This window comes from Panthera tigris, chromosome D4 (genome assembly GCF_018350195.1).
Source record: "Panthera tigris isolate Pti1 chromosome D4, P.tigris_Pti1_mat1.1, whole genome shotgun sequence".
NCBI lineage: Eukaryota > Metazoa > Chordata > Mammalia > Carnivora > Felidae > Panthera > Panthera tigris.
Genome location: NC_056672.1, coordinates 29,863,961 through 29,885,632, shown reverse-complemented (window position 1 = coordinate 29,885,632; position 21,672 = coordinate 29,863,961). Strand labels below are relative to the sequence as shown.

The 21,672-nt window shown below is 36.5% G+C and overlaps 1 protein-coding gene across 5 annotated transcripts in view; it reads right to left on the bottom strand.

The window, feature by feature from the left end:
- ERCC6L2 (ERCC excision repair 6 like 2) overlaps positions 1-21,672 on the bottom strand; it is a 131,763-nt gene that overhangs the window by 10,741 nt on the left and 99,350 nt on the right. The gene's annotated exons all lie outside the window — the stretch shown is intronic.

Here is a 21,672-nt window from a genome sequence, read left to right as displayed (position 1 = left end):
CTATTTATCATTTCATTTCATTTCATTTCATTTCATTTTATTTCATTTTATTTTATTTTATTTTAAAGTGATCTCTATCTAACATGGGTACCGAACTTATGACCCGAGATCAAGATTCACGTGCTCTACACAGCCAGCCAGGCACCCTGTAGCTGTATGTTTTTTTAGTAGCAAACCATTTCTAATGAAAATAAATTGACTTCTTATATATCTATTGTGACTCAGATGAACAAACATAAAATGCTGAAAGTACTTTCCTTAAAGACATCATTTCTTGAATCTTAAAGCATCAACAAAGAGGAAAATGCTGACCTTTAAAGATAAATCTGTAAGAGATTTGACACACTTATTTTACCTCACAAGAAAACAGATGGATGTTATAAGTTTCTAATAAAAAGGCTCATCATCTTAAGATGATTCCCAAGAAATGATCTATTATTGTAAGGAGAGATGGTATGTTTACGTGAGGATAAGTGAAATAAACAGAAAAAGAAGGAACTGGGCCAAGAACACTCCCTCCTCATATACTGCAATTTCTGAAGCCATGGAGAAATCATGCCAGACAATGGTAATTTTCAATAATTTACATGATTACTCTTGGTCTTTCTGACTCTGGCAAAGCATTACAAAGCTCACATTTTGTATGGATACATTTTTTTTTAAGTCAGTTTTATAAATTCTTCAGGAAAATTCAGCTTTTCAACACAGGTATCAAACAGGTGGATCTTTAATTTTGCCAAGAATTCTATATTTAAAAACTTGATTGTGTTAGATAATCATTCTTTTCACACATGGGCTTAATACCCTATCCTTCATTAAAAACAAACAAAAAAAATCTATCTAGGTTCAGATAGGTTCATTTTAGTAGAGTATTTTGTACTTAAACAAGGTTGTAAACAAAATTTTGTTTGTTAATTAACTTAATAAACATTTTAGTGGCCTTGTTACAAAGCTGGTTTCACTACTTTATAGTAAAATGGTATCCTTTACAATAGTGGATACAAGGAAAAAAGTTCCAAAGTTTAGTTCCAATTGCAGTGATAGTTATGCCATAAAGCAAAATTCAAGGCCTATGGCCAAGATGAAAAGTTTCCAGATTATGTGAATTGGACTCAAACTCATTCATTACCACTTATGTCAAAGCTGTGAAGTCATATGACACTGAGGCAACACAATGAAGTAGCAACAGTTATAAAGGCTCGAGTAATGAAAAGTTCAGTAAAAAAGACTGGATTAGGAATTTAAAAGACAATACTGTCCCTCCTTAACACTAGGAGAGAGGGTGAGGTTGCTTGCTAAAGAAAGCAAAATAAATCTACTCTTCTTTCTGCTAAAGAGTAGAATGGCCAACAACTGGAATACTATGCCTGTATTTAAAAGGAAATTTTGCAATCATGACCTGAATAAGAAAGAAATGCCAGTTTCTGCAAAAGCCGCTAACTGTTCCTAATGTTTTCTTAAAAAGTTTCTTCAAAACTATCCATCAAGATTTGCCTTGAGGAAGTACTTCTATATGCTGTGATTCTGATGAGTTTTCCGTCATATTACAATTTATGATTATAATAATAAGGAAATATAAAGATAAGAACTTTGTACAATTGTATTGTATAAATATTTCTGCTAAGTATTTTAGAAAGCTTGACACTATTAGAGTATAATTTATAACTTAGTAATTGCTACATTCATGATTATTTGCCTAAGTTATTGGGTATTGTTATGTGTTTCTACTATAGTGTTTTTCAAATTCGATTTGTGGAATCTTTATTAAAAATAAAATCTAGTAAGTGGTTTACCCCTAGGAAATGTAAAAATATAGTTAAAAATTCATTTGATGATGAGATTAGTTGAATGGAAATGGGGGGATATTTAAGAAGAAGCCGGATTATCAGAGAATTCTGAAATAATCATTCTAATCTATGGGTGGTAATATGTCTTCCTCCTTTGGACATACACATACTATATGCAGCCATCAGTTGAGAACTGAAAAAGTAAAGGAAAAACTGTCCCCCTTCAGACCACAGTTAACCAGGGCTAAAAAGGTAAAAGATAGGCTATGTCTGATTATGGTAAATCCTAATCTCATTCATATAAATAAGAATTTAAACACATGATATGCTGTTTTTACAAAAATAATGATTTATTATTAAAACTAAAGTTCATAAATATAAAAATTGTTTAATTCAGTTAAAACATTAAGTATATATCATTTCGGTAAAGGATAATTGTTCTAATATATTTTGGCCAAAATAGTCTTCTCATCTATTCACAGTTAAATGCTTAACTTGGAAATGGCTCACTTCAAAGACTTTATGAATATCACCTTTGATTTAATTTTCATGAAGTTATAAAATCATTATTGATTTTTTCTGATTTGTCTGTAAATTGTGTTTGAAAATATATCATAAAAATTACTACTTAAAAATGTACAGGGGTGCTTGGGTGGCTGAAGCATCCAACTCTTGATTTCGGTTCAGGTCATGATCTTACAGTTTGTGGGGTCATGCCCCTGTGTAGGGCTCTGCACTGACAGCACGGAACCTGCTTAGGACTCTCTCTCTCTCCCTCTCTCTGCCCTTCCGTTTGCTCATGGGCAAATATGCACGTGTGGGTGCACTCTCTCTCCAAAAAAACAAAAACAAAAATATAAAAAATGTATTTTGTATACATGTATACATGTATACATGTATGTATATTTTGTAAAAAATATAAAAAAATGTACAATGTATACATTCTACAAAATAAAACCTATAATTATTTTAAATTATAAAAGATCTACATTAGGATTATAGTGAATAAGAGAGCACTTTTGTAGGGAAAAATTCCTTCTTCTAGAGTAGCCCAAATGAATCCACAGTAGACCTAAGCAACTGTATATAATTCTGTATAATTTATTTCTTACTGAGAAGTTTTAGGTTTATGTTGGTTCTATGAAGAAAGTTCCTTATCTTACTCATTGCTCTAAAGATCAATAGTAAGAAAGATTCAAATAACTTTTGATAATACTCTTTTGCCTTTGAAGCAAAATTCTGTGTTTCAAGGCATTAGATCTAAGCCGAGTTATGTTACTTTAAATGAAATAAGAGTTATTTTTTGAAAGGCAAAACTAAAAAGGAGATAAAGTATATATAGATTTTCAATATGAAAGTAAGAAAAAATAAAACTGACTCTTAAAAAGTTTAAAGATAGCAATCTTTACTGTCAATGTGCTGAGAAAAGAAAAAAAGAATATTCCTCTTACCTCACAGCCATATGATTACATTAGCATGTTTCTATTTGCTATGTAGGAAATCTATCTTTATGTACTAGGAAGTTTCACTGGGAATAGTGCAGAGAATGTTTAAGTTAAAAAAACAACAACAAACTTTTCTACTAACAGTCTTTGAGGTAAAAAAAAAACAACAACTTTGGAGGTAAATTACTGAAGAACTGTAGAGAGCACCTAGATAGGAATAGCAAGGAAATGAGCAGAGCTGATGGGGATCAATCTGTCCTATAGCCACCTACCTGTAACAAGTGGGGGCAAGAAACAGAACAATCCAGGAGAGTGAGTTTCAAAAGGAATCATGAACAGCCTCCAATTCCCATTTTAGCAAGAGAAATATTATTGTAACTTCTGCCATCTTTTTTTTTAAAGTATTTATTGATTGATTGATTGATTGATTGATTTTAATATGAAATTTATTGTCAAATTGGTTTCCATACAACATCCAGTGCTCATCCCAACAGGTGTCCATCACCCACTTTCCCCTGCCTCCCACCCCACATCAACCCTTAGTTTATTCTGTTTTTAAGAGTGTCTTATGGTTTGCCTCCCTCCCTCTCTTTTTTTTTTCCTTCCCCTCCCCCATGGTCTTCTGTTAAGTTTCTCAGGATCCACATAAGAGTGAAAACGTATGGTATCTGTCTTTCTCCGTATGGCTTATTTCACTTAGCGTAACACGCTCCAGTTCCATCCACGTTGCTACAAAGGGCCATATTTCATTCTTTCTCATTGCCAAGTAGTACTCCACCGTGTATATAAACCACAATTTCTTTATCCATTCAAATAATCCAGTGAAGAAATCTGCCATCTTTCTAAAGCTCCTCAGGGCTAATTCCTGGAGACGCAGCCAGAGCCAATGCAGACACTGCGACTCTTCCTCCCCTGCTCATCTATCCATACCCTCCACGGAGGAAGCCTGGACAGGGATAAGGTACAATGCAGAACAGCCTCATAGGATGGGTAGCCTTACCATAGTGGGCCACTGGGAATTATGGAAAAGTTTTATTAAGCAATTTTAGAATGGCTCTGTCTGCTAAGCTGGTCTCTCCAAAAAACACCCTGTAGAACATATACCAGAACAAGGAGCAAGAGATATGTAACAGACACATTCACTGTTTTGTTTTGTTTTGTTTTTCCCCCATAACCAGATGTTTAGGTTTGATTAGTCATTGACAAAACTGGAAAGAGAGAGACTTTCAAAGGGATTGGAAGGTCCTGATGGCTTGGACCCACTGAGAAGCCTGAGTTTGGATTCTAAGATCACCAGAGTATCTGCCCATTATAGGAAAGCTCTTGGTCTACACCTTGTTCCTGAGAATGGCACAGAGCCTCACAAGCCACTCTACAGTCACTGCCATGTGTGGGTGTGGGTGCACCGTGTAGCCACTGGTCCTCACAGTGTCCTGATCACACCAACTTTGCCATAAAGACTAGAAAAAAAAAAAATCAGTGTTCTTTTTTTTCTTCATTCAATCTTAAATAGTGAAGTCTGAGAGGCAGCAATGCTTTTGTTTACACATCTGTTCAAACAAAAGATTAAAAAAGAAATCTCCCTTTGGGTAAGGGCCAAACTCTATAAACACATAAGAAGTCATAAACTTCTTTGTCTTTGCAAAGCAGGGAATCAGGAGTATTATAAAAATATATAGCACATGTAAATACATTCATTCAAATGGCATCTGAGTGTCTAAAAGGACAAAAACTTTTAAGGGTCTTTGCACAGGTGTGAAAAAGCTCCTATCCTGAAAGTAATCATTCAAGATTTTTGCCTGGAGGTAGGAAATATTCCTGTGAATGCAGTTTTCCAATATTCAGGAAAGCCTAAGGCAACTATGAGCTACTCCTGAATTGTCTTTACTCATCCTCTGGTTGAAAGCCAGGTGGTTAGAGGACCCACCACAAATACATATTAAAGTCAAATTTTCTGCATGTTTAAAAATGACATTCAAATCTGAAAAAAAAACCCACTTAGATTCAAATCCAAAATCTTTTTGGGGGGGTTGTTATTGCCATTCTGCTTTACTCCTGGAAGAAGTAATAGTTACAATCCAGCTATATCTATGTATCTCTACCTGTATCTGTATCTCTCTATATTTTTAATAGTATTTTGCTTTCTAAGTGAGTCACAACAGAACAACTTTATAATGGCTGTCCTGAGCCTAGGTTCCTTTTTTATCCACAACAGTCCATTTCTCATTATCTGATAGACGTATATACCTAACCCTGGGAGAACAGGTGAGTATTATGGGGCATGCAGCACACACTGCAAACAGAAATAGAAAAGCCCCATCTCCTTGGGATCTGTGACCCTGAAGACACTGCCAGAACAGTCATCTGTGGGAACAGGCCAGGTGAGACAGTGGCAGTCAGAGCACTGGACTCAGCACCTTGGGCCCTAGGGTCCAGAGGAAACTGGGGAAGTTTTGTTAACTTTTTGAGCCTCATTACCCTGGGGGATAATGAGTGATTTGGGGATCAGGACCTAAGGGGGTAGGAATTTGGATCAGGGACTCCCATTGGTCTCTTTCATATTTAAAATTCACAATTCTGGGCGCCTGGGTGGTTCAGTTGGTTGAGCATCTGACTTTGGCTCAGGTCATGACCTCACTGCTCATGAGTTGGGAGTCCTATGCTGGGCTCTATGCTGACAGCTCAGAGCTTGGAGGCTGCTTTGGATTCTGTGTCTCCCTCTCTCCCTCTGCCCCTCCTCTGCTTGTGTTCTCTCTTTCAAAAATAAACATTTAAAAAAACAAAATAAAATTCACAGTTCTAGCAGTCCTTATAAGATCTTGAGAAAGTAGTAATCAGTAGGTCCTTAGCATCTTGTAGCCCTGACACAGTTTCAAATCTTTATATGTATTACTTGCATTATGGTAAAACTTTATCTAAAGACCATTTGAAGGTCCTGTACTTAATATTAATAATACCTGGTATGTGAAAAGATCACAGAAGGTGGTGCTGATGGAAAAATATTTAAAGAAAGCCTTCCTTGGCAGGCATCTGTCCCTACCTGCCTTTTCAGCAGCTGGCATTTCCCACAGGGAGCTTAGGCTCCTCCCTTGCTTCCTTCAGGCCTCTGGCTGGAGTTAAGGCTTCTAAATGTAGGCTGACAAAGCCACCAATGGTTCTCTAGCATCTTGGGAAGATCATTTCAAGCATGTCCCAAATGAGAGACATTGCAATTAGCTGTGATGTTTGATGCAGATTATTATTAATAATAAAGTACTGAAATTTGATTATTATTAATAATAAAGTACTGAAATTAGCAAATTAGAGTGGATTCTGTATGGCCACATCATTCTGATGTGCCTTCTTGAATCCTGTAGAAAAGGAAGTAAAGCTTTTACACAGAGAAAGGCCAATTAAAAGTATATCCCACTAGAAGTGAATTTAATGATCAGGATCCTCTCTTCATATGGTCCAAGATGGCAGTTCTGAAACTATGGGTCTTAAAACCTCTTTACACTTTAAAAATTATTAAGGACCCCAAAGAGCTTTTGTTTGTGTGTGTTTTACCTATTAAACATTCAAAAATATTAGTTAATCCATTAAAAATAACAATAAGCTGGGGCACCTGGGTGGCTCAGTTGAGCATCTGACTTCAGCTTAGGTCATGATTTCGCAGTTTGTGAGTTCGAGCCCCACATTGGGCGCTGCACTGTCAGCGCAGAGCCGACTTCGGATCCTCTGTCCCCCTCTCTCTGCCCCTCCCCCACTTGTACTCTCCCAAAAATAAATTATTTAAAAAAAATAAATAACAATAAGCCAATTACATGTTAACCCGAAAAACTCTTTTTATTTTTGTTTATTTTTAAATGTTTATTCATTTTGCAAGAGTGAGCATGTGCACATGCACTTGCATGACACAAGCAGGGGAGGGGCAGAGAGAGAGGGAGAGAGAGAATCTGCACCATCAGTGTGGGGCCTGAATCAGGGTTTGATATCACGAACTGTGAGATTGTGACCTTAACCAAAATCAAGAGTTGGATGCTTAATTGACTGAGCCACCCAGGCTGCCCCTGAATAACTTTTTTAACAACAATAACAACAAAACATTTTACATTTTCCAAGCAAACAAAAAATTAACATGAATAGTGGCTATTGTTTTTATATTTTTTAACTATCTTTAACATCTGGATTAATAAAAGACAGCTAGAGTCTCATATCTGGCTTCTGCATTCAATCTGTTGCAACAAGGTTGTTTTGGTTGGAGTATATGAAGAAAATCAGCATCATGTAGACATGTCGTTAGAAAAGGGAAGAATATTTTAATGGCCTTTTCAGATAATTGTAAATATTTTTTGATGCTATATCAAAACTCAGTTAAGGTTAGTTTCATGTAAAATCTGAAACCATATCAGTAAATTTTTACATTATTAAAATTCATTGGCATATGTTGTACTTTGGCCGGATTTTTTTCCCCAAGCATGACAGTGATATTCACTTGGTCATTTGGAAATACCAATGAACTGAGTTATGTAGATCTTTAAAATGTGACACATTCAATTACACAGCATTGGTAAGTCATATTTGTTGTTATCACCACCTATTGCATCAGGAAAAAATATGTAAGTATGGGGAATGCGTCATGGTCATGGTGGAAGATACAAGATTTTCAACATTTTATTTTATTTTATTTTAAAAAAAAAATTTTTTTTAAACGTTTTTATTTATTTTTGAGACAGAGAGAGACAGAGCATGAATGGGGGAGGGTCACAGAGAGAGGGAGACACAGAATCTGAAACAGGCTCCAGGCTCTGAGCTGTCAGCACAGAGCCCGACGCGGGGCTCGAACTCACAGACTGTGAGATCATGACCTGAGCCAAAGTCGGACACTCAACCGACCGAGCCACCCAGGCGCCCCAATTTTCAACATTTTAATTGAAAGCTTGAATTTATCCCTGGCAACACGTCCATGCCCACTGGTTTCCTTGAAGTACCAAACTCACTAGGTTCATTTTTAAGAAATTACCTACCAAATCCAAATAACCAGTCTGTCTGTCAGCAATTCTTTCAAGTACAAATGATGTTTTATTAAAAAAAAAGGTGGCTAGTTCACTTTGCAGCTCAGGTGTACAAGTGCTTATGTACACTCCCTATTTTAGCAAACAGAATAGAATGAAAGATGAGTATAAAAGGTTGAGATTTGATAAAACGAGCCATTTTTATCAAGGATAAAAATCAATCAAAGATATTCATCAGACAGTCGGTTTAAGCGGCCAACTTCAGCTCGGGTCATGATCTCGCGGTCCGTGAGTTCGAGCCCCGCGTTGGGCTCTGTGCTGACAGCTCAGAGCCTGGAGCCTGTTTCAGATTCTGTGTCTCCCTCTCTCTGACCCTCCCCTGTTCATGCTCTGTCTCTCTCTGTCTCAAAAATAAATAAATGTTAAAAAAAAAAAAAAAGATATTCATCAGAGAAAATAGCTTCCTTGTCCTGCAAGTATGTACAGAATCCAGAGACTACTAGGTATGATTTGGGGCCACTGAATGATTCATGATAAGCTGCCAGCAGTTTTCTCACCATTACTTTTACACCATTTGTGCAATGTCAACAAGTGAAAAAGGCACTTCAAGTTATTCTGAGAATAGTTCGGACCTTGCAGACCCCTGAAGGAGTCTCAGATATCTTAGGGGTCCATGGACCACATTTTGGGAACTGCTCATCTACAATAAGCTGACATGCCTTCAATCAGCACATACATGATACCTCCATGCTGGAAACTCTGACCAGGATGATCGAGAGTGGATTTTGGTTTTACCCAGCTTTATGCCTACACACAGGAAAAGGCTTCCCCCCTTCTTGAGTGAAAACAGAAGGGTCTTTCTGTCTAGAATAATGATTACCAGCTCCAGGCCTGGCTCTTAGCCTTCTTCACTAGGGAATGGTTAGATATTATGCACATGTTGAAAGTTACTTGTCGGAGTATAAACTCTAACATTTCAGTCTGTTCAGGTCAGTTTAACATCTTTTGATTATTTCTCTACATGCAAGGCCTTTCATGATGTGTTCCCTCAATGCAGTCTTACTCTTCCTGATGTCCAATAGATGCTGGCTTGGTTAGGCTAATCTTCTCACTACTGCCAAACACATCATGGATATCCATTTCTGAAGCCAAATTTCCTCAGCCTTGCCTTCTGCCCAACATAGTTCTACCCATGCTTGAAGGTCCAGATTCATGAGATTTTCCTTGCGTACTTTTTTTTTCTTGCATTGTTATTTCAATTTCTCATTTGATAGCTTTATTATATAAATGGAATCTACCTTTATTTAAAATGTTATATAATCACATACAACATACCAAGCCAAGCAGCAACAATGTTGCATGTAGGCCAAAAATCCTAATTTCACCCGCCAAAGGAATACAAGACCAGGGGGCTCTCTTTGAATAGGTAGGGCCCCTATTCTATTGGAAACTATTTTGATTGCTTAGACCTTACCTATGTAACTGGAGCTATACATGCCTCTAACACAGAGAGCAACCATATATATATTTTTTCATATTGAGTCCTGAGTCATTTAGCCGACAGCCTTTCAATAAATGAATGTTGGATGAAAAAACATAACGCAAGTAAGAAAAATTTTTGGAAGACAATTTACCAAAAGCAAAAAGTTCTTCCTCTTAAGGTATTCATTACTTCACCTGGCAACAGTAAGAGGATAGCCTTATATGCTGAATAAAAAGCAGGTTATGGCTTTCCAATTCCATTTTTTAAGCAGTTGCTGCTACAGTCATGAAAATTGTTTACAGATTAATTGAAAGTTGATTCTGATAGTAACTTGGCTACGAGATGAGAGTCCCTTTTTTTTATTAAAAAAATTTTTTTTTTAATTTTTTAATGTTTTATTTGTTTTTGACACAGAGAGAGAGAGGCAGAGCATGAGCAGGGGAGGGGCAGAGAGAGAGGGAGACACAGAATCCAAAGCAGGCTCCAGGCTCTGAGCTGTCAGCACACAGCCCGACGCGGGGCTCGAACTCACAGACCATGAGATCATGACCTGGGCCGAAGTTGGACGCTCAACCGACTGAGCCACCCAGGCGCCTCAAGAGTACCTTTAAAATAAAACATCAGCTTACCAACAATCTTAACATAAAAGCGGTGAGAGCTGACTCTGGTCATGTTAAAGGGGATATTATCCTCATCAGGAAAATTGCAAAAATATCACAAATTCCAATGTTAGATTAGGGACCACAGTTCAAACATATTTATCCTGCCTAAAGCCACTGCACTGCACAAGAATTCATGTTCATATTAAAAATTAGAGTAATTCCTCACATTTTTTATTTGTAGACTCTCTTTGAAAAGGCTGTAGTTAATAGCTACTAGAAATTCAATTAAAATCAGTAAGCTCTGATTGAATATCTATGTACCAGGTACTATTCTAGCTCCAGGGAATAAAAGAATAAGCTTCCATTCCTAACACAAATGAGTTTCACAGTCTAACCAGGAATATAATGGCAGACATTGTTGATGGCCTATCAACAGCCACTGTTACTTTCTTTGTTGTCTGAACAAAATTGGAGTTCTCTTAGAGATGTGCTCCGGGATGGTGGATTGCTCTCTCAGTTCTCGGGGTGGGGGGCCTGGGGGGTGGGGAATAAATGGAGATTAGGCAAGCTAGTCATGTTTTGCAACAAAGATTGTTCTCCTCAACAAAAGGAGACATGTATGAGAGAACCATACCTTTCTGTCTTTGGATGATGCATTTGTATAAGAGAATGAGTTCTTGAGATGCAGTGGTCATCCTGCAACATGAGTCAAAAGGCCCAGGCACTAAATGTTGACTTACCAAGGCCAATGACGCAGAAAATGAGAAAGCCTGAATCCTTATGATGTCATTGGGCTATAGCACTAAACCTAGAAATACCCCTCAACAGGCTTGCCATTATGTGAACTAGTTAGTTAATGGCCCACTGTATAGGTCACTTTTATTAATTAATCAATTATCTTTATTGAAATATAACTGACATACAATGTTACATTAGTTTCATAGTGATTTGATATGTCTATACATTGTACTAGGCTCACCACAAGTGTAGCTACCATCTGTCACCACTATTATAATACCATTGACTGTATTCCCTATGCTGTACCTTTCAGCCCTGGGACTATTCATTCCAGAACTGGAAGCCTGTATCTCCCACTTCCCTTCACCCATTTTGCCCATCCCCCCACCCTCTCTCCTCTGGCAACTATCAGTTTGTTCTCTGTATTTATGGGTCTGTTTCTGCTTTTTGTTTATTTATTCGTTTGTTTTGTTTTTTAGATTCCACATGTAAGTGAAGTCATATGGTGTTTGTCTTTCTCTGACTTATTTTACTTGGCATAGTGTCCTCTAGGTCCATTCATGTTGTTGCAAATGGCAAGATCTCATTCTTTTTTGTGGCTGAGTAAAATTCCATTGTGTGCATACACCACATCTTCTTTATCCATTCATCTATTGATAGACACTTGTGTTGCTTCCCTATCTCTGCCACTGTAAATAATGCTACAATAAACATAAGGGTGCATCTATCTTTTTGAACTAGTGTTTTCATTTTTGGGGGGGGGGGACAAATACCCAGTAGTGGAATTACTGGATCTATTTTTTCAAATTTTTTGAGGAACCTCCCTACTGTTTTCTGTAGTGACTGTACCAGTTTGCATTCCCATCAACAGTGCACGAGGGTTCCTTTTTCTCCATGTCCTCACCAACACTTGTTGTTTCTTGTGTTTCTGATTTTAGCCATTCTGACAGGTGTGAGGTGATATCTCATTGTATTTTTTATTTGCATTTCCCTGATGATTAGTGATGTTGAGCATCTTTTCACGTGTCTGTTTGTATAGGCTAATTGTAGATGGTTATCCTATTCCTTGCAGCTGAAAGTATCCTGTAGACATATATACAGTATCACATAATACAATGGTAAGTACTATAGCAGATACACACACGTAAAAATGAAGATGAGGAAGACATTTACACTGCTTTGGAGAGGCCTTAGGGGACAGCTGTCTTTGATGATACAAGGGGGAGGAGTTCAATAAGCAGACATAGGTGAAATGGAATTTTAAGCAAAAGCAGCACAGGAGCAAAGGCATGGCAGGGTAAAAGTCCACGGTGTGCCCATAGACTGGTTCACAGTCTGAAAGCTGACCAGAAGAGTCTGTTCATCTTTACATCCCCAGTGTCTAGCACAGTGCCTGGTACAGAGTATCAATAATTTTGAATGAGTGTCTCAGAATGAAAATGAAAAAGCAGGCTAGGGCCAAATTGAGATCGGCCTTATGTGCCATGGAAAAGAAGCATGATAAGACATTTCACATAACTTTGGAAGGCAGAAACTTGAGGTCCTAAGTGATTGTTTAGATGTATTACTGCTAGATGAGGAAAGCTCACAAAGTCATAAATGGGTAGGGATATCTTTTCTGGCACTGTTACCCATGTTCTCCCTTCTTGAGTGGGTTTCCTATACCAGCACTGCAGCCAACAAATGGCACGTATGGAGTGCAAATGAAGAATACCAGCATTTATGCTGCTCTAAAATGACTAAGATCTTTACATGATCTGCCAGTGTACTCTATTTGACGTTAACTTGTGGAGCTAAGACTTGAGAAGCCTTGACTTCATGGTGAAGATGGTTGTGCCTTATGTAATACTTTCACACAGGAATTCAAGTGACCATCATTTTCTGCACTCCCACTCTGTGCTGCCTGTTGCTAGGCTGTGCTGTTTATGAAAGTGTACACAATGGTCCTAATCCTTAAGCAGCCTGTAACCTACCCAAGGAGAGAACAAACACATTTGAGGTAAGCAACACTAATATGGTGTCCACCGTGTCTACAATGATGACTGGTGCAGAGTATGGGTGTGAAGGGAACTTGGAACAGAGTGATCTCTGAAGACTGAGGGAAGTGGAACTTGAATGGGTCCACCTGGAGTGGAGGATCAGACAGTAGATGATATGGATATAGAGGTGTAGACTGAGTAAATTTATTGAAAAGCATGGGTGCCAGGCAACCTGAGAATACTTCTCATTCAATAAGGAGGGACTATTTTCCCTGGCTCAATTAATATGTCCAGTGGTAGCTCTGACAACGTTTAAGTCATCTGCAGAGGATTTCCAGGAAAACCAGGAAAGTTGTTCATGGAATAGTGTAAACCACTTAAAATTCTCAAAACATAGTGATGGGTTCACTGTAACCTTACTGCAACTGAAAACATAAATTTATTCATAAGGTATCAATTATATATATATATATATATATATATATATACACAATACAATATATAATTATATATATATATGTATATATATATATATATATATATACATATATATATATATATATATATATATATATATATATACATAAGACACTATTTTAAATCTCTGTGGTTATCAAAAATGAGTCAGGGATATATCCTGCTATTTAGAAGTCTAGAGTTTCATTAGAAAAGAAGAAGAAGATGTGTACTTATAAAACAAATTTGGAAGTCATATTTTAGAATAACAGGCCATAGAAAGTACTATTGGGTGAAGCAGAAAGAGTGTAAGAAGGACATCTTAGTTCCAACTTAGGGAGGAGCTGGGTCAGGCTTTGTGGAAGAGACAACAGGATCTGAGGTAGGTTCTGAAAGGTAAAGAGATACGGAGATTTGGGGGGATGAAAAAATTAAGGCTCAAGGTTATTCCTGGTGGAGAAAAAGCATAAGAGAAAAAAGCAAAAAAATCATGTCTTTGCCAAAACATCTTTGGCACAGTAGATAGTGCCAACAGTGTGACTGTTATTTCTTGAGTCCAGACAGAGCTTTAACTATCTAACAAAATATTTTTTAAAGTGAAGGATACATTCAGTCCACTTAAATTTTTTTGTTTAACTGCTAAAGTGAGGGTGATTCTTCACAAGCAAGTTATTTTGAAAAATCAGACTGATTTGTCATATTTGAAAAGTAAAATGGAGGAAAAAAAAAAAAGTAAAACCACCAGAACAAAATAGAAGCCAAAGAAACTGAGGAAAAGGCACAAGAGAAGATAGATGGATTGAAAGACTAGGGATTTAAATTGACTGACACTATTGAGCCTGAGGGAATTCACTTACCCTCTCATTTTTAAAAATCAGTAAAATGATACTTTTGCATTAAATAGTCTCCAAGAATCCTCCAAATTCTGAAATACTATGTTTTGCTAGTCTTATAATTTTGCCTCATTCATCCTATAAAAATTCAGAATTCATATGTTTAGAAACAAGATTCTCAGATGAAAAGGCAATAGGTATTTCCATTAAGTGGCCATTCCAATTGCTAACCGGTTTTCATAGAAGGATAAAATATACGTTGAAAAGGGCTATTAAGTGCTTAAATTTCTTTAAGTCATGAGGTAAAGTCAATCAGAGTTCAATGAGGTCTTATATCTCTAAGCTTTTATATTGTTAATGAGAAGGCATTATTTGAAGAAATAGTATTTTTTTAACTATTTAGAATTAATCTTCCAGCTATTTAAACAGAGAAATTGTTCCAAGAAGCGACATCTATCTACTGTGCAATTGGAACAATGGCCAGCTGGGAGAGTTAGAATACAACTATTTCCTGATAGGCAAAGATTATTTTTTCTCAGTTCAGTTCATTGTGAAATTAGTTAATAATTCTTTTCAAATATAATTTTTTTCTATAGAATTCTTCATGAAAAATGAGTCCTAGCTCAAGGTAGGTCCTTTGTCTATACAATTAGAGAATGCTAGATATCTTTTATGGTATTCTAACATATGCTATTATTGGTACTATCAGCAACAGAAATTGTATTGGGTCATTGTAGAGAATAAGAGAGGGAGTTTCACTCATCACCCTTACTGATCAGCAATAATAATAATTACAAAAAATAAAAATTTATATTTTGAGTAGTTTTAATGCCTTTATCACAAGGAGCTGAATGTGTTTTGTACACATCAGGTCAGTAGTCCCGTTTCTTTGTTAATCCTGGTAATACCACTGTGAGGAAGAACACCACATCTACTTGTAGCCATCAGCTAGGAGGGAAGTAGGTGTGCATGTTTAAAGGTAACAGCAGATTCTCCTTGCTCTGACTAGGTAACAGGTGTTCTTCACAAATGATACACTATCTTTCTGAATCAATCCTAGTTCCAAAGAATCAAACTTGTCATGCCAACACTAGTTACATAATTTCATACATATACACACAAAATTTAAACACTCTTGATCTCTCCTAAGATTATGTGAAGGAATAACTTTCTAATATAAATACCATAAAATTAACATCTAGCTACAGAAAGAAAAATGATCAAACCATGAAAAATCCCACCCAGTAAGAGTTAATTCCGTTACATGCTGAAACCATAAACCTTCCTTACTCAACTACTTCATAAACCAGTCATTTGTGAACGATTACTTTAAACCATCATGCCATTCAGTATCCTGAAAAATAGGATAATGGAATGCTATATCTCCCTAAAGTCTGCTTCATTGTAAACAGTCCATCCCTCCTTGCTGACTCCAAAAGCTGTATAAACATACTGCAATCAAATCCACCATAGCTCATAGAGAGCCTTTCTTTAAGTAATCTACAAAATGCCAACCTAATACAAATACAAGAAAGAGGAGTTCTTACTAACACGACATTTTGTATTTACAGTATTCTGAACAGTGCTTAAACCTGCACGGGTTATAAAAGGCACCCTTCCCCACGCTCCCCCCCTCCAGCCTGGGCCGACAGCATGCGCAGGCCTCTCGTTTACACCACACTGCAATAACATAAAGAAGGGTTTACTATTAATCCAGGTTTTACTACAAAGCGACCCGTTATTTCTCTGTCAAACACTGGCAAGAGTGCCAAGTGTCTGTCATCCAATTCAGGGGATTAAGTCTTCTTTTATAGTCTGATACTTGTACCAATTTATAAAAATACAGATATAGTTTCTTAGAGTTGGTCACAGTCTATATTTTGGCTTGGATTCAGGCAGCAGAGGTTGACCATGACAGCTGGCAGGAAACTGAGTGAGAATACATCCTCCCCCTCTCAGTCACCAGGTCTCAGTTGCCATAGTGATTAATCCTTAATTGAATGCTGTCTTTGTACATTTCTTTTCAGAAAACTTTAAGTATACTTAAGTTGAAAACATGCAGTTGACTGAAAAAATGAGGCAGCACATCACAAACAGGTATAGCTAAATTCTGTGACATACTTCCATATATTAAAGGAACAAATTAGCTCTAATAAAGGTATTATCAGTTCTTTCAAATGCTTAAAGCGTTTCTTTCTGGTCTGAGGTTAGACCTAAATCATACAGGTTTTCCCTCTTGTTACCAGACATCTCATCTTTTAAAATAAGCTGTCTTCAGACATGGTTCTAAAATATCTAAGTACAATTTAAGGCAAAACGAGTTCTTATCTTACATAGTTTGCATTACTCAATAACAAAGGTATGATCAGAAATTTATTATAGGAGAGACAGGTTTTCATTCAAGACATCTATAAAATATGTTACATAAATAGAAATTAATTTATAAAAGTATAAACTATAAGAAAGCGAAGGCAACATGGAAAAGGCTGTGTATTTTAGGCCTCTTCTTAATATATGGTTGAATTTGAAAAGCAGGTTCAGAGCTCTTGTCATTTTGGCTATCAATAATTATATCAAAAGGACTGAGAAACTCTGAAGACCACAGGAGTTTATCAAGGATTGTGGTATACACTACTTCTCTTTTGTAACTTTTCCATTTAGTGTATTTCTTTGCAATTTAGTTAAAAGCCCTTACTTGGATTCAACTACAGTATTCCTTGGAAAGTGAAACATCTGCGTATTGTGACCACTTGCTAATCACGTATTACCTTCATACAAAGAAATAGGATTTGTTTTCTTTTTCTTAGGAAACGAGACAACATATCTGCCTCTGGCTGCAGACACACACACAGACACACACAGACCACACACACGCGCGCGTGCACACACACACACACACACACACACACACACAGTCTTTTCAAACACAAACAAAGGTCTCTAATAAAACTTTGGTGACAGACAAGAAGCACTCAGAAGAATTCTCAGTAATAAAGGTTCTGGATGTGAGCTCTAAGATGAAAGATACTGTACTGTAGGTGGGAGGTCTGGGGATTTCTGGAGACTTTAGAAGCAAGAGGTTTGCAGATAATTTCTGACACTATTGCTTTTACCTTGCTTTGTTTCCCTTTACCTTATTCTCTTTTCCTTCCTTAACCATTTTTAATTTTTTTTCAAAACTGCAAATTCACTGTTGCCACCCACCACACACTACAAGCTGCAAAACCTCTCAGGGAGTGACACCCAAATCTCTAATCGAAGATGATGGTATGTTTCACTGACTTATTCATTAAAGGCGCTGAAGTAATTTTGACCAGATACGATGAAATCAGTGAATGTGAACATTTTTTTTTTTTGTAAAAATTCTGAGATGGCTTTGAAATGTTGTCAATATCTCATATATGTAAAATAATGTATTTTTTTTAAAGTATCTTCAGAAATCCTTAATTTAACCATCTTTATAAGTAGTTTTAGTAAAGAGAAAAATGATACTATCATTGTTCCATTTCCCTGACATTACTGAGGTAGTCTTTGGTTTCCAGAAGACTTATAATGAGGAGAACCAAGAATATTATGTACAGAGATTAATGCAAAAGGATTAGTCTGATGGCAGAGTGATGTCTCACTCATTTGAATGTCTGTCAGCAGCTATGGCAATATCTTGAATTAAAAGCAGTCACTTCAATTGAAGAATCAAAACAGAAAATAATCTATCAGCTTTAAATAGAAAAGTTACTATTATCTTCAATTCTAACACAGAATATCTAAAATAAACTAATATAAAGTAATGAGTGGCTTTCTATTTTCATAAGCAAAAACTCAGTAGTCACATACAAAATTATGAAAGATATTCTTGTTTTTCTTTTTTTTATTTAAAAAACTTCTTTAATGCTTATTTATTTTTGAGACAGAGAGAGAGAGAGAGAGAGAGAGAGAGAGAGAGAGAGAGAGGAGGCGGGGAGGGAGGGAGGGAGAAGGGCAGAGAGAGAAGGAAACACAGAGTCCAAAGCAGGCTCAGGCTCTGAGCTGTCAGCACAGAGCCCAATGCAGGGCTCAAACTCATGAGCTGTGAGATCATGACCTGAATCAAAGTCACATGCTTACCCAACTGAGCCACCCAGGTGCCCTTCTTGTTTTCCTTTTAAAGGGAGTCCAAAGCCCCAGATCTGCTAATATCACCCATTTTTAAAATTTATAATTAAATATGGCTGCATACAACTATTTATGGATTATTTTTCCTCATTAAGCCCCACCCATCTTCCAGGAGAATTAGAGACCTGACATTAGTCTTATCCAGTGGTAATAATAACAATACTTATTATTCATTGAGTGCTTACTTTGTGTCAGGTACTGTTCAGAGCATTTTTACCTCAGTCTTTGCAACTTTTTGAGGTAATAAGTATAATTATTTGTATTTTAAACACAAAGAAAGTGAAGCACAGAGAAAGTGAGTCCCTTTCTCATGGTCACACAGGAAGTATGCGAGAGAGCTAGAATTTAAACTCTGACATTCTGAGTAGAGTGCATGCCATAGGCTAATTGTAGCTATCAAAATTCTTCCTGCCCCCAGAAGAGTACAGAGTTCAACAAACTGAAAAGGAAACTCATTATGTGAGATCTTTATTACAAATTAAACAAAATGAGGAAAGTATGAGATATATCTCAGGGGTTGTAGTTTTATGTAAAAAATACAGTAGGTTTAGTTTTTGAGGTTGGTGAAAAACTAAGAACATCATAAATATGTATGAGCACTATCTATTTTGAAAACTCTGATTTTCTTATAATAAGTAAGATTTTTCTTTTTGAATGCTAAGTTTATATACTGTCCCCAGGTGATTTTTGCATATAGGTAATACATTACAACTTTCAAGAAAGTACAGCCATATTATTAACCTGATGTATTAAACAGTAGAGGTAAAATCTGAGGGACTCAATCTTATTCTGTTGGAATTTTGCTGTATCAAGTATTGATTTAAAGAAGTTGGCCACTGTAATCAGTGTGTTTGTACAGACTGTTCTTGGCCTGCTAGCATTGGTGGCATGGGATTGGACATCCTGCTTAGTGGCTTTAAAACTTCCCTGAATATTCTACACCCACTATGATTTAGTCACTAAACAACACATTTCTTCATACTCCCTTCTTCAGGTTTACTAAGTTGGTCTGTGTGTGATGGGGAGACATACAGCCTCAAAGGGCATATTAGAAATCCTAGAGGATGAATATTACAACTTGTTTCTCAGTAAGAAATGTGCCTCACTCTGAAAATCACTGTGAAGAGACAAAGTTCCTGATGAGATTGTGCTGTCGCCCTCAAGAATTTGGGGGCTAAAAAAGATTCAGAACTACTGGTATTAAGGGCAAAGCATATTTCTAGCATTTTCATTTTTATAACTTTCCTGAAGAAGTTTCCAAAGGGATATTTTATTGCTTTTATATGTAGGGGGTTGCTTCTCAGGTCCATTGTGGGAAGAATCATATGAGGCTGCAAATTTCTTCTCTGAGAAATATGTAAATAAACTAACAACCAATAGCCAATTAAATTATTTCATTGACATCTACTATAGGGGTTTGCCAAATTATGTGACATTTTCACATTAAAATTTGTTTGGATAAGGGCATGATTTAAAAAAAAAAAAAAGGTATGGTTGAAAAAAAAAAAAAGCCCTAATAAAAAATCAGTTGTCTATTTAAGAAATTCTGCTGGCTCTAATACAGCCAATTTCTGGCAGACACAGCATATTGCTGATTAGTTTTTTCAGATAGTTCCTACAAGATAGGCAAAGTAGAGAAATGTTCTCTACAGTGTTGGTTGAGAAATGGTATCTAGATGAAATGAGAATATAAAAAAGCAGCATACTTGGGTCATGAAACTATACCTTCATGCATTGCATTGTCCCTTTGGATTACAATAAAAAATGCTAAAAGCACGGTCTTCCAAAATCTGTTATTTACATTTACTCCAAGCATATTATAAGACAACAGGCTGTTCACTAGATCATTCAATGTCCTCATTTAAAATTCCAGGTGACAAATTTCCTCAAATTAAGTGCTTGGAAGAGAGTTTTCCTCCTCCCTAGAAGAGCTGGCTTTTTTTTTTTTTTTTTCTCCCCCTTTTTCTTAAGGACAACCATTTAGCTCAGTGTTTCTCAGCAGGGTGTTATGGCATTTTGAGCAGAACAATTCTTGGCATGTGGGATGGCCCTTCCCACTCCCCCACCCACAACAGCCATTTAGTATCCCTGGCCTTCAGATATTAATGCCAGTCGGGCACTCAGTCACTGTGACCACCCAAAGTGCCCACACACATTTCCAAATGCAGTAGTTGAGAAAACACTAAATGGTTTAACTTCCTTTGTTTTGTCTGCCAAGAAACTCGATCAAATTTGTCATTAAAAAAAAATATATATCTAGGTAAGAACACTATGTCTTATATATCTGCATTCTAACTTTCTTTTAGTCCTGAACTTCCAGTTTAATTTGTATTTTCCTTGGTTCTGAATTTCATTTTGTATTCTGATTTTATTGTTAAGACAATCCAAATTCTTTGTGGAACCAGAGGAGGAACAAATAAATAAAGACAGCTTGACAGTTCAGAGGCATTCCCCCCTACCCCTTCATTCTTCAAAGTAGAACTAACTAGAAACAAAGTATGTATCCTTGTTACATACAGTACCCACTTTTAACTCCTACAGGTAAAGTGGTAGAAAAACTAATCCTCAGATACTCAGCTTAGAAATAAAGAACAGCAAGCCAAAGAGAAAAAAATATTTTTCAGACATTTGATGAAAGTGACTATGTGTAAATGAAATACATTTATGTAAAGACTTATTTTTATATAACAGCAATTTTAAATGAGAAAATCATATAGAAAGAATTTATTACTTTTAACATTATATGAATCTTTTTGCTAAAAATATAAATTCTGTATGCAGCTAGTTCTTCCATGTGTGTCTTTATGTAGGGTGAAACACTTTGAAGGGCATCTAATTATACACTTCTCCTTTTCTGTATGAGCAGAAGTGGTTTTGGTTCTGATTTAACTGCATGATCCCCTCAGATTTCTGTTTTTAGCAATCTTTTATTGGGGGGATAATTCAACATTATTAGGCATTTAGATATATATTTGCCTTTTATTATTTATTTAAAAACATTTTTTTAAATGTTTATTTATTTTGAGACAGAGTGCAAGCAGGGGAGGGGCAGAGAGAGAGGAAGACACAGAATCCAACGGAGGCTCCACGCTCTGAGCTGTCAGCACAGCACTCAACATGGGACTTGAACCCACGAACTGCAAGATCATGACCTGAGCCAAAGTTGGATGTTTGACCAACTGAGCCATCCAGGCACCCCTAGA